This window comes from Crassostrea angulata, unplaced genomic scaffold, assembly GCF_025612915.1.
Source record: "Crassostrea angulata isolate pt1a10 unplaced genomic scaffold, ASM2561291v2 HiC_scaffold_144, whole genome shotgun sequence".
NCBI lineage: Eukaryota > Metazoa > Mollusca > Bivalvia > Ostreida > Ostreidae > Magallana > Magallana angulata.
In genome coordinates, this window is record NW_026441699.1 from 39,969 (window position 1) to 52,201 (window position 12,233).

General features: G+C 35.3%; 1 pseudogene; it reads right to left on the reverse strand.

Moving 5' to 3' along the window:
• Nucleotides 1-1,580: 1,580 nt before the first annotated feature.
• Nucleotides 1,581-3,996, reverse strand: LOC128169506 (uncharacterized; annotated as a pseudogene).
• Between the last annotated feature and the right edge of the window lie 8,237 nt (nt 3,997-12,233).

Here is a 12,233-nt window from a genome sequence, read left to right on the forward strand (position 1 = left end):
TAATGGTAATGTAATGCATTGCATTAAAAAAATTAAATAATGGTAATGGTAATTTAATGCCCTATTTCATGAAGTAATGGTAATGTAATGCATTACTTTACAATGTAATTCACCCCAAGCCTGATTCCAACTAAGCCGGATAACATGAACATTTAACTTGGTTCCACAATCGATAAGATTGTATATATTACATGATTTATTGGTCACCCAAAATATATAATTTATATAAATTTTGCTTACAATGGCATTATTCAAACTTTAAATTCAGTTTAATAAACTAAAGAGCCAACTTATTTTATATGTACAAAATTCCTTTAGAGACGAAAAGCAGTATGTATATGTGTATAATTTTATTAATTATATATGATTTTAAAGAGGCATGATCACGATTTTGGTGAAAAATAATTTTTTTGATTTTAATGTTTATAATGCCTCAGTAAGGCATTTTTAATTGGCAACCTGAATTTAAGTGTCATTTGTTGAGTTATAAAGGAGTTACAGAGCTTACAATTCCTCGCTCTGTAAACAAAGCTTTTGTTTACATTTTGAATGCTGAAGTGAAAATTCCAGTTTTAAACCTAAAATGATTGTGTTAATCGTTAGGAACTGTTTACTTATGCTTAAAATGAATAAGGATATAGACAAATCATGTTGAAAAAGATTTTGGTATATTGAACTATTAACAAAAACAGGGCACGAGCCTTGTTTACATGACGTATAATTGTAAGCCCTTTATCTTGCCTAAAACTCATCGACGACCAACAAAATTTCATTTGATAATTAGAAATGCATTCATAAACCATTGTAAAAAATAAAAACAGAAAAAAAAATTTGACCAAAATCGTGACTATGCCCCTTTAACTCCGGCTTGCATATGGAGTTCGGTAGTATTCAGGTGAAAGATTGTCAAAATAAAATTCATGACTTTTCAAAAATGGCACATTGCATTTGTTAATTTGATTTTCGATTCAACCTTCAACCAATGCATGGCGGTACCGTCATGCAAAAATGGCCTGGGGAAAACACAGGTGAAAGGGACGTTTATGTATTGCAACTATTAGAATCAACGTTATTTCTTATTCCCTAACGATACAATGGGTAAATCTGAGGTTATTCACACATGTGTGTTCATCTGTACTGTCTCTTTAAATATAGCATAGGAAGGACAGTTAAAACTTTCTAAATACTCTAATTTTTCGCAGTTGATTTAAATCAACCCTCCTATGCATTTACCACTGGCGGATTTAAGGGGGGGGGGGGGGGGGAGGGGCGTGGAGGGCGCACGCCCCCCCCCCCCCCCTAAAATTTTCAAAGTATGCATGACTGTAGATGATTTGATAAATTTTACTTAGAAAAGCATTTTGTGTTTCACTTTATTTATAATTATGCCTGACTCAATATTACACCTCATTGATACACTAGCTGTGCTATGCTGAATGTAATTCTGCTGCTCTATAAACATCTATAAACATCTGATCCTAATGCATATTGACAGGTTCTGATAACAAACCAATTTATAAACTGTGTTTAAAATTTAAACAAGCAGTGTTGGTCATTTCATTTTGTATCACGGGTGCGGTGTTTTTCCTTTGAAAACTTCTGTTCATTAATTCTTAATACCCTTACAGAGGCGGAGCTTAAGGCATGCGTTATCGTGCAATTTTAGGAAGTTATTGCATGTACAATAACTTCCAAAATATACATGAATCCACAGCCACGCTATTAAAATTATTTCCAAATTGACAGTTACTTTTTAAACTTGCACGAAATCATTCAACAAGCATGTGTCCAAAATATTTTTATTGGTCGCTTATATAAACAAAACGTCAAATAAATGGCCATTGCCATAGATTAAATGCAAACAAAAAAAAACAACAAAAAAAGTTCACACAGTGCTCAACTCAGAAGATTCGGCTGCGATCGCTGAAAATTGGTCGGTTTACACAAAATATCAAACAAACAAAAAACATTTCACACAGCACCTCTGCTCCTAAGGTTTAGCAGTTGAAAGAAATGTTGCAATTGCTAAAAATCGGACGGTTTTGGGATAATTCTTTTAATACACTCGAATAACTGGTTTTCGGCAATTCATCAGATACTTCAACTTTCATTTTCTTGGACTTGCATGTACCAATGCAGTTTTCTCCATCATCAGAGGCTCGATCACGCTTCAGTGAGCAAGTTGTGGGAGGCGGATCTAGGACAGATGCTACTTTCTGTTGGATCTCTGTCGATGACTGCTTGTATTTGCGCACGCTTTTTTCAGACCTGTGCCCAGTTCTTGCCATGATTTCCTGTTCATCGACACCAGCCATGTAAAGTTGTGTCGCACAACTTCGTTTTCCGCTGTGAATTCAGACCACCACGCTCACAAATGATCTTCATGAAGTTTTTCAGCTTGTTGATACCTATTGGTTGTTCACCATAACGAATAGGATAGCCATGGAGAGGTCGTCTGTAAAATGCACCTCGTCCCCCCAGTGCTTCAATGTACTGTTTAAAGAAATCTGCTACATTTCGATCCACTAGAAAGAAACAAACCAGAAGTCCATTACATAAGATTAAAGGTACACATACGTGGATCCAGAAAATTTTCCCACCAGGGGGAAAGGGGGGGTTGTCCGCCCACACCTCCTCCTAGATCCGCGCATGAACGTACACTTCTAAAATGATGAGAGAAAGAGTAGGAGAGAGAGAGAGAGAGAGAGAGAGAGAGAAATCTTACCATTCTGGCAATAATGACGGATGTTTTTGTTGGAAATCTCCAGATCCTTGAGGCCACCTTTGTATGTTTTATTGCTGCGTCCGAAAAATTCAACATACTTCCCTCCTTGATCTTCTCCAATTGCAAACTGATCACATTTTAACTGGTGATGCTCGTCGTGGCCCCTCAAAGCAAATAACTTGCACGCATAGAAGAACACCGTACTCTGCAATGCCTCAGCAGTGGAATTTCCGAAGACACCCTTTTCCCAAAGCACTTTTTCGTCTTCAGGTAGAACTGCCTGCGCCTGCTTGACCTTCAATCGAAATATTTGTCAGTATTAGATAAGAAGCCAAATTATCAAAAATTCAAATACTTTACTTAGTTTTGCAAAAAAACAAAATCTTACCTTTGTGCCGAATCCCATTTGTAGCAGCTCCTTCATCCTTGCGTCGAGTATTTTTCGGAATTCGGAAAACTCCAATGTTTTGGTGCAGAGAAAGTTTTTATCATAAACTTTCTTGTCTCTAAGGTGTCGTAAAAGGCCACAGGAAATGAGATATAGTGAGCGTGGAGGGTACGGTTGTCCATCCTGTTTTCTGGCTTCAGCAATGAAACGCCCAAGATAGTAATTCATTTCTTCGGTGTTCATGTCTTGCAATTCCTTCACAGATTCGCCATAACTGTTTCTGTGTGCACGCCAAGACTCAAACACACGGAGCGCCCAGGTCGTGTTTTTCTTAGTGTTGACATTTTCCTGAGAATCTATCAAATTTTTAACGTCCGTTTCTGATAATGGTGCAACAAAACGGGTATTTTCCGTAGCAGATACGCTGGCAGTCGGTTTAATTTCAGGTTCCACCAAAACATCGGCATCACTCAACTCGGGTAAATTCACGTCGAAATTGACCATACTTGAACCGAAATCTGTTTGCTCATAGGAACAAAAATCCATGTGGTCCAGCGGATCAGCATGATGGCTGAATCCGTATGCCTGCATTGTCTGTGACATAGTCAATTTGTCAAATCCTTCAAAAACGGCGTTTTCTTTTTCCATTTCTTCGCAGACTTGAGACAGAGTAAGGTCATCGATGTCCGCCTGGAAAACATCGAACGCAGAAAAATCGCCAACGTCCATTTCGTCCTGCATCGCGCAACTATTATGAAAGAGGCGCGAATTCAGTCCGTGCTAATTTGGGTGGAGCTAAAACAATGGGTCAAGTGACCAATGATTGACATGATACAAGTTCCTTATTGAACAATTATATTTTGGGTATCACGTGATATTCTGATGGGTGTGAACTCGTTCGCTGACGCGAACTTGTCACCACCCATCAGAATATCTCGTGATACCCAAAATAATTGTTCAATAACTGTAACATGGTGGCTGCATCAAATTCCCCAGGGCCCTGAACTTGGGGCTTCTACCAAGAATCGATTGGAAATCCCAGCAGTTTTGTTTCAAGTGTGGACTGCGCTGTCATTTCCCTATTGCGATGCAAGCAAACATTTTTGAATATTTAAAAGCTGGTCGAAGGTAAATATATAATTGCATTTAAAACCAGATGGTCTATGTGCAATCATTAATTAAGTACTGTATATTTTTTGAATTTTTTTCTAGGTAAATAGACTATTTTAATGTAAGAATACTGAAGATTTGATGCATCAGATATTTATAACAGCTAATAGGGGGTTGGATACCGTAACGTCATTAGAATGTTGTAACTTTGATAGCCTGGTTAATTCTGGGAGTTCATATATGCCTAAAATATTTTGTTTTTAATCCAATACATGTATTAGGCATAAGTTACAATATGTGTCAAATAGTTATATATATATATATGTTATAGGCTTTTTTGTAAAGGAAGTAAGCACCAAGGGGAAATAGTAGATGGCAGAAGTCTGGTGATTAAAATAAATGAAAACTTTATCTTGTTTGTTTATTTTTATTGCTTATTTCATCTTTTAAAAGTGTACATCAATGAAAAAAAAAATACAACTATTTTGAGCCTGGTTTTACCTTTAAAATACACGAAAACCCAGGACCTTCCGGGGGCTTCGCCCTCTGGACCCACGGGGGGCCTCAAGGCCCCCTGCCTCAATAATTTTATCCACGCCCCCCCCCCCCTAACTACAAATCCTGTATCCGCCCCTGATTACTCTGGCAAACCAGTAGTGAAACAGTGTTTGGATCTAAGCACAAATCTTCACCGCTGACAGGACTTGGTTCTCGAAAATTAACGATCAATTCGATGTAATGTATTGTCATGTTGTAAATTTAGTATTTACACCCACCCAGTAAATTCAAAACTTTTAAACCTACTTGGATACAATTTTCACTGTTCATTTTTATATCAAGTCGTGTATTTTAAACATTTTATAAGTATAAGCATTATATATCAATATCATAATCATTTTTAGCAAGTTGTATACCTTTTATTTTATAGAATTTAAGCTCGATATAAAATGGTGTTTATTTATTTTTCTTTAGTACATTCCTACATGCAAGATATTTCTTGCATAGTGAATGTGGTTAAATTAACTAGGTAATCTAATAGAAAAACACCTTGTTTGGCATGTCCCCTTTTTCGGTACTGTGTAAATTTAGTTTTTTTATTTATCGTAATAGAGTTTCTCACTTCCCCCGCTAACAAAAGATGACACTAATTGAGTAATCCCACATGTCCATTTCATAACCTTTGATCTCCAAATTTTGCCTTACATTTGTTTATTTGTGGGATTATCAAGGTGATAGCTTGTTAGACGTTTTAGCCGAGAGCCATTTAGTATTCCTATTCGAAACCCCTGATTATGTAATTTTACTTACTCTTTCGGACAAAGACATCGAATTAAGATAAGGTCACATGTTAACAATCCCTGAATTCGATTGGTCGTTTAATCAAGCAGTCGGAATTAGAATTAGTGCTTGGGACCGCGCATCTTTCATTCTATTGCGGGTTTTCTAAATATATGTATCGACAACTCTAATTCCGACTTGCGTTCTTCTATTATTCAGGTATGTTTAAGTTTTGTTTTATTAGGGTTTTTTTTACTAGAACTAGAGTTTTAACAAGCCTTTATCTATTTCCTTTAGTTCAATATAATTCCTTATTAATGTATTTCAACTTTGCTCTTGATTTCCAATTCGGCATTTGAATTTGGCGCGTAATCTAAATTTAGTCTAACTCTTTAACTCCGGAAGTTAATAAAGTTAATTTGTTTACTTTCACATTCGGTTAGTTTAGTGGTAAAGTTTTAAAACGTGGATATTTACATCACAATGTATGCGGATCAGTTAGGAACCTTTGTTCAATACGGACTCTGTCATAGTATATGTGTCCATGTCCGGAACGGGTAGTTTTAGATTTATTTGTTTCTTTTATCATTATACGTTTAGATATTTTTTTACATTGGGCACTCGATGAAATGATATTCCATTTATACATATAACGATCTGAATTGAAAACCATAACAGTTATCGATTGTAGTTATTTTTCAAATATTTTGAGACACTAAAACAAGTGTTATTCATATATATGATATGTCTCACGTTCAAGTTTGTTATATATATGTTACGTAATTGTTCATAACATTTGTGAATACATTCTATTGCGGGTTTCCTAAATATATGTATCGACAACTCTAATTCCGACTTGCGTTCTTCTATTATTCAGTGCACAAAGACATCCTGTCCCTTGCACATCAATCGCTAATTCCCCACTTAGCGAATTCACAGCTTGAACAAAAGCTATTCCCCAAAGAGTTGAACAACTTCCATCACAACATAATTCCCTTTTTACTTACTTTGTCATGTTGTAAATTTTGTATTTACAACCACCCAGTAAATTCAAAATTTACAACATGACAGTATTCTGAAGCATTGTTCTTTAAGAAAACTTATTTATAGATACCTTGAAAATAGTAAGATTTTAAATGATATAAACAACTTAAAGTTTTTTTGGAGTCATATATATTACTACGCCAGACATTCACCAGATGCTTAGCAGTCTTTTAAAATCCCCAACAAGCAGAGAGTCTCTATTGCTTGTCGTAGATTAACGGAGACAGCCGAGTATCTGGTTAAACGAAACTAGGGTTCAATATTACTTGGATCAATACTATTTGTCAGAAATATTTCGATATGTAGTATGATGGAAATAATTTTATCTTTAAATATTGCACAACGTGATTCATATGGGTTTTTCTCAATATTCTTGTCGGAAAAGTCCAAGAATTTATGTAATAAAAATGTGTAATTCAAATACATATAAAAACTATTTCCCATGCAAAATAACGTCGTTAATTTTAATGATTCCATAGTATACATCTACATGTTAAATCAATTTATAAAATGCCAGTTTTTTTAGGGAAGTATTTACTTTATTTTAAATTCAATAACACAAATGCACATTTAAAACCAATTGTGGGTTGCTATCTGGAGTTGTATGAAAAGTCCTAGGGTGTAAAATTAGGGTTATTCAGGTTACAGGAAACACGTATTTTGTTTTGAGCGAATCAGGTTTTTACCATTTATTGTATTTTTTTTAGACAAACTGATTAAGGAACTTCATGTCAATCATTTACCTCCTTAACTGTTCCTCTGACGGTAACTCTCGACCCGTCTTGCAATTCCAAAGCATCTCCAACAGAAATAGCTTCAGGAGAAAAGTATCTGTCAGTGACAATAACAATATACACCATTTCCTCGTGAATTTAAAATGCAACCAAACTGACTGCTGACCAATTCACATGGTTGCCAGGACCCATTATTGTTTACATTACGCGATCACACTAAATGACAAAACATAAGGAATGACAGGAAAAAGATAGGGATGCACATCACATTTTTTCTTTTCTTATACCGGCATTTACAATCTTTACAGATTATTCTAAAACGATTTGTAAACATATAAATTTTCAATCTTCTGCTTATGATTCTCCTGCATTATAGCTGTTTTATTGGGTTTCATCGGGTACTACTAATACCCGTAAATACACAATATGTCCATACAATTTTACATCAAAGTTTAACAAATAGAAAAAATGCAAATTTTTCATCTATAAAAGGTAATCAGACATATACTGTATTCGATAAATTGCTTCCCCCCCCCCCCAAATTTTTTATATACTTGATTATTGACCCGTGCCTACTCGGGTTGACATTGCATATAAAATCGGACATTTATGAAATAGATACATCGATACACCATATTGTTGACATTTACATAACCAAGCTTTAACCCTACAATAATGCTATTAATTTCACTACTCTCTGCTTTTAAATAAGAATAATCTGTGTCTTAAATGCCTCCCATATACCAGCTGTATACCCGTTATGTAGCAGAAAATTGCAGAATCGCTCCAAAACAATGTTGGGTTGAATTAATGAAGTCGCATTAAAAATAATGATTATTTATTCCTTAAGTGTACTCGGCTGCGATTAAACTATTTATTTTAACACATTTCTGCAAAGCCAGGAGATATAAGTTAATGCATGATTTTTTTAGAAACAGAAAATGCATATAAAACATTAATGCGAAATGTCTGACACTAAGAAAAGAATAATACACTTTGATCACAAGTTTCAGATTTGCAATCTGATGTGTTGAAATTGAAGGATTTATATATCTTTACATGTATTCTGTGATGGTGCCTATTCATGATTAAAATAAGTCCAAATTCTTAATGGTTCCTCAACGCCTTTGAGAAAAGTTTTGCATACAAGCCTGACCTATTGTAATCCTAAGATATTGGTTTCTTGCACATTTATTTCAACTTAAAATGACATCTGCTAAGTTTTTCTGTTATTTTGTTTTTTGTTTGTTTGTTTTTTGTGGGTTTTTTTTTTGGGGGGGGGGGGGGGGGGGCATTTAATGCTATTCAAATGAACAATAATCGAACTTGGGACCTGCATTTCAGTTTACTGAAACAAACTGTACTAACGCCATTGCTATAGACATCCAAGTTTAGCTATATAAGCAGTTTACTATGTATACACAGGGTACAGATTGATTATATCGAATTGGACTAATGATTCATTCCGATTGTAAACAAGTCGGCGTGTCAGTGAATAAGGACCAAAGACATCGTTTACCAGAGTTTACTAGATATTTATTTTATGATAATATGTCGCAAATAATGATTAATCACCGAATATTACAGTTTTAATCCGACGACAAAGCACGTGCTATTTCTACACAATCCTACATGCATGGCTGATTCGGTGTTGATTACTAGAATATTGTGCAATAATACGAACATGACAAGTCAATGGCTACATATAAAATAGTCTCATTTATCATGTTATCTTACATAAATAATTTTTTTTAGCCCAAATCCCCGCAAACTTTTCGTGTATTCACACAGACTCTTCTCGCACCTGTCATGTCTTCCTCCTTGGCCATGTGCCTTTTCCAAGCGCCGCGAGAACACGGATACGCAACCAAGCGATACGAATAATCAGGGACGTATATACTAGTATATACGTCCCTGGAATAATATAGTAATATTTCGTTTAGATAATAAATTTTAGCAAAATATTGTTGAGAAAACGTATTATTTTTTAAGAAATATATAATACAATGGTTACTTTTGAATTTATTTCTTAAAAAAAACTATTTTGGAGATTTTAGAGATTGTCTCATTAATATTCATGATATAGGCGGGGCTATGTGACATTAGGCGCGTGCTCATTTTCCTTGTGCTGCCTTAACGTAGCTGAGCAATCCATGCTTAGATCACATGGAAACTCGAAGATGAAATCAAATCTTTATATGAGAACAAAGCCATCTGTTATTTCTGAGGAACAGCATTTAGCACGTGTAGCAGCACCCAAACAAGTTAATTACATGATTGATAACAAAATCAGAAAAGAAAAATCTCCAAGTAGTTCACCCAGAGACAGACAGCAAATTTATAATGTCAAAAAGAAAGGAACTGTTGCATTTAAAGCAAGAAATACTGGAAAGGTACCTATCCCTGATTTTTCAAAGCTTGTGGCAGCCATGGATAATGAGGGATTTGTAAAGAATGTGGATTTTGTTAGCCGAGAAAAATGCAAAAGAATTTATCCAAACACATTTGCAGCTTTAGAAAATATGATAACATGGATTAAAACATTTTGTAATCCAGATGCTGAATGTAAAGCACAGCTTGGGATAGACATGACCTACAAAGTTGGACCTTTTTTACAACCTGTCTTAGTTTTCCCCACCCTATGTTTGTCCATCAGGGGAGATTCACAAAAACATCCAACCATTTTTGCGGGAATGGCTACACGTACTGGAAGACAAAAGGAAGATTACATGTATTTAGCCAGTCAACTTAAGTCAAATGGGATAGAGAAATTGATATATGGTACAGATGGGGAACTACCTTTGGAGTTGGGATTGAGGCAGTGTTTCCAATTGAAGTTGTTCCTCTTTCTATCAGAAGTACAAAACTGAGATGTTTTAATCATGTTAAAGAAGATATGCCAAAAGAACTAAAGAGACATCCCAGTCTTGATAAAACTGCAGTCATCAAATCAATTTTGGGAAGTGAGATCAATGGTAAGAGGGAACTTGGTTTAGTTGACTCAAAGAACTTTGAGGAGGATTATAAACAGTTGTCAGCTCAGTGGCCACCTGACTTTAAACGACACATTGAGTCAAAGCAACTGAATGTCCGTTCCCTTAAAGAAACTTTTAAAAAAACATGGGACGAGAAATAAGGGTGGCTGCTGGTCTTGGTAACCCACCAAACAAGTTTGACAACCAACGTGCTGAATCCATGAACAATGTGCTGAAGGAATCTTTAGGGTCAAGATTTTTAGATCAGTCTTCTGTGCATGATTTTGTTTATGAAAATCTTGTAATTCCACAAGAAAGAGAATTAGTCAAAGCTATTTATGGCCATGGAGAATACAGATTGGCAACACCATTTAAAAACTTGGAAGTTCATCCATTAAAATGGGCTACAATGACAGAGCAGCAAAAACAAAACCAAATAAATAGGGAGTTTTTGTGCAGAATGCATAGTCACTATGAAAAACCAATCTTAAAGAAATTATCTTTAGAACCTGAGGAATGTTTTTCGTTGCTCTCATCTCTTCCAAGAGCACTAATTAAGGAACTATGGAAGGCAGCAGAGATAACTATTTCATACCATAAAATAGATGAATTGCCAAACGGGCACTTTTGTATTGCAGAAGATGAGAAGGCATACATCTTACAAGAAACCTTAAAAGGATTTATTTGTCAGTGCTTTCAGTTCAAAAAGTTGGGCCTTTGTGGGCAAATACTTGTTCTTGCGGATGACAGGGGTAGACTTAGAGAGCTTCTTACCAACTTTAGTTACAATCAATCCTTAGCTATTCACAACAACAAACCCTCCTCTGCTGGTGAAAAAAGAGTTAAGAAACCAAGAAAAGGAAAACAGAATGTTAAAAAGCTACCAATTGAACTCGAGACAGAAAAGAATGATGACTTCATCATCGATCTCAATGTACATCGGCCATTCCAGTATTGTGAATCATGGCACAATGATGAACTATTTAAAATTGTGCCTGTTACCCCTATTAGCAAAGGAAAACAAACACAGTTTTGTGCTACTTGCCATTCAGTAATTAGCATAAGGAATGCAGTTCCGCCCTTTGATATTATTATTGCACACCAAGAAAGGTACAAATACCCTTGCCTAAACGAAGATGGAAGCACCGTGTGGAAGACCACAAGAAAAAAAATGAGGGCAAAATATTATTGCATTAAGCGAGAGTGTCTGCTGGGGCGTCACCCATATTTCTGGTGCGGCTTGATTGATTCAAGAGAAGTGTCACTCCATGAGTTGCATTTAAATCTGCGAAGAGAAAAATTGGGATATGACATACGGTAGCTCGCGGGTTTAATGATGTCAAAGTATGATTCGATCATAGACACCAGCTCTTATGTATTTCTCATATAGCTTTTTGTTTAGGCAGTAGATGTAATTTTATGGTTGAATTTTATGTTACATCTCCGGCGTCTGGACCTGGATAGATTTTAATTATCTATATACTTAGACAGGGTTAAGATTTTAACTCAAATAATATTATAGATTTGGAGCTGGTTATAAAATAACGTAAATTTTGCCCATCTCTTGTGTATGTTTACCTTGAGTAGTATTAGGTTAACAGTAGATATTTAATATTTTGTGGTAGGATAGGACAGTTATTTCACGAATGAGGCAGGTGTTTTTTATTATGAGAAAATAATATAACGTCAGGTGCATAAGGATTCCACGTAGAAAGAATTTGCCATATAAGCTAAATCATATGTGATGAATTACATTTCATATTTCGCAGAATAAAATGAAGCATTCAAAAGAGCCCAAATGTAGTCTATACAACTTTTTAATTAATAACTGATTAAATTTTAAGGACGGTGCATATTATAAGTCACTTTGTTCTATTGAGTTATATTGGTATACATTTGAACTGTTCTATATAAAATATGAACTTTATGGAGTGAAACTTGTGCATGCCTCCCTATCTTACAACTTAGAAATCTCAAAG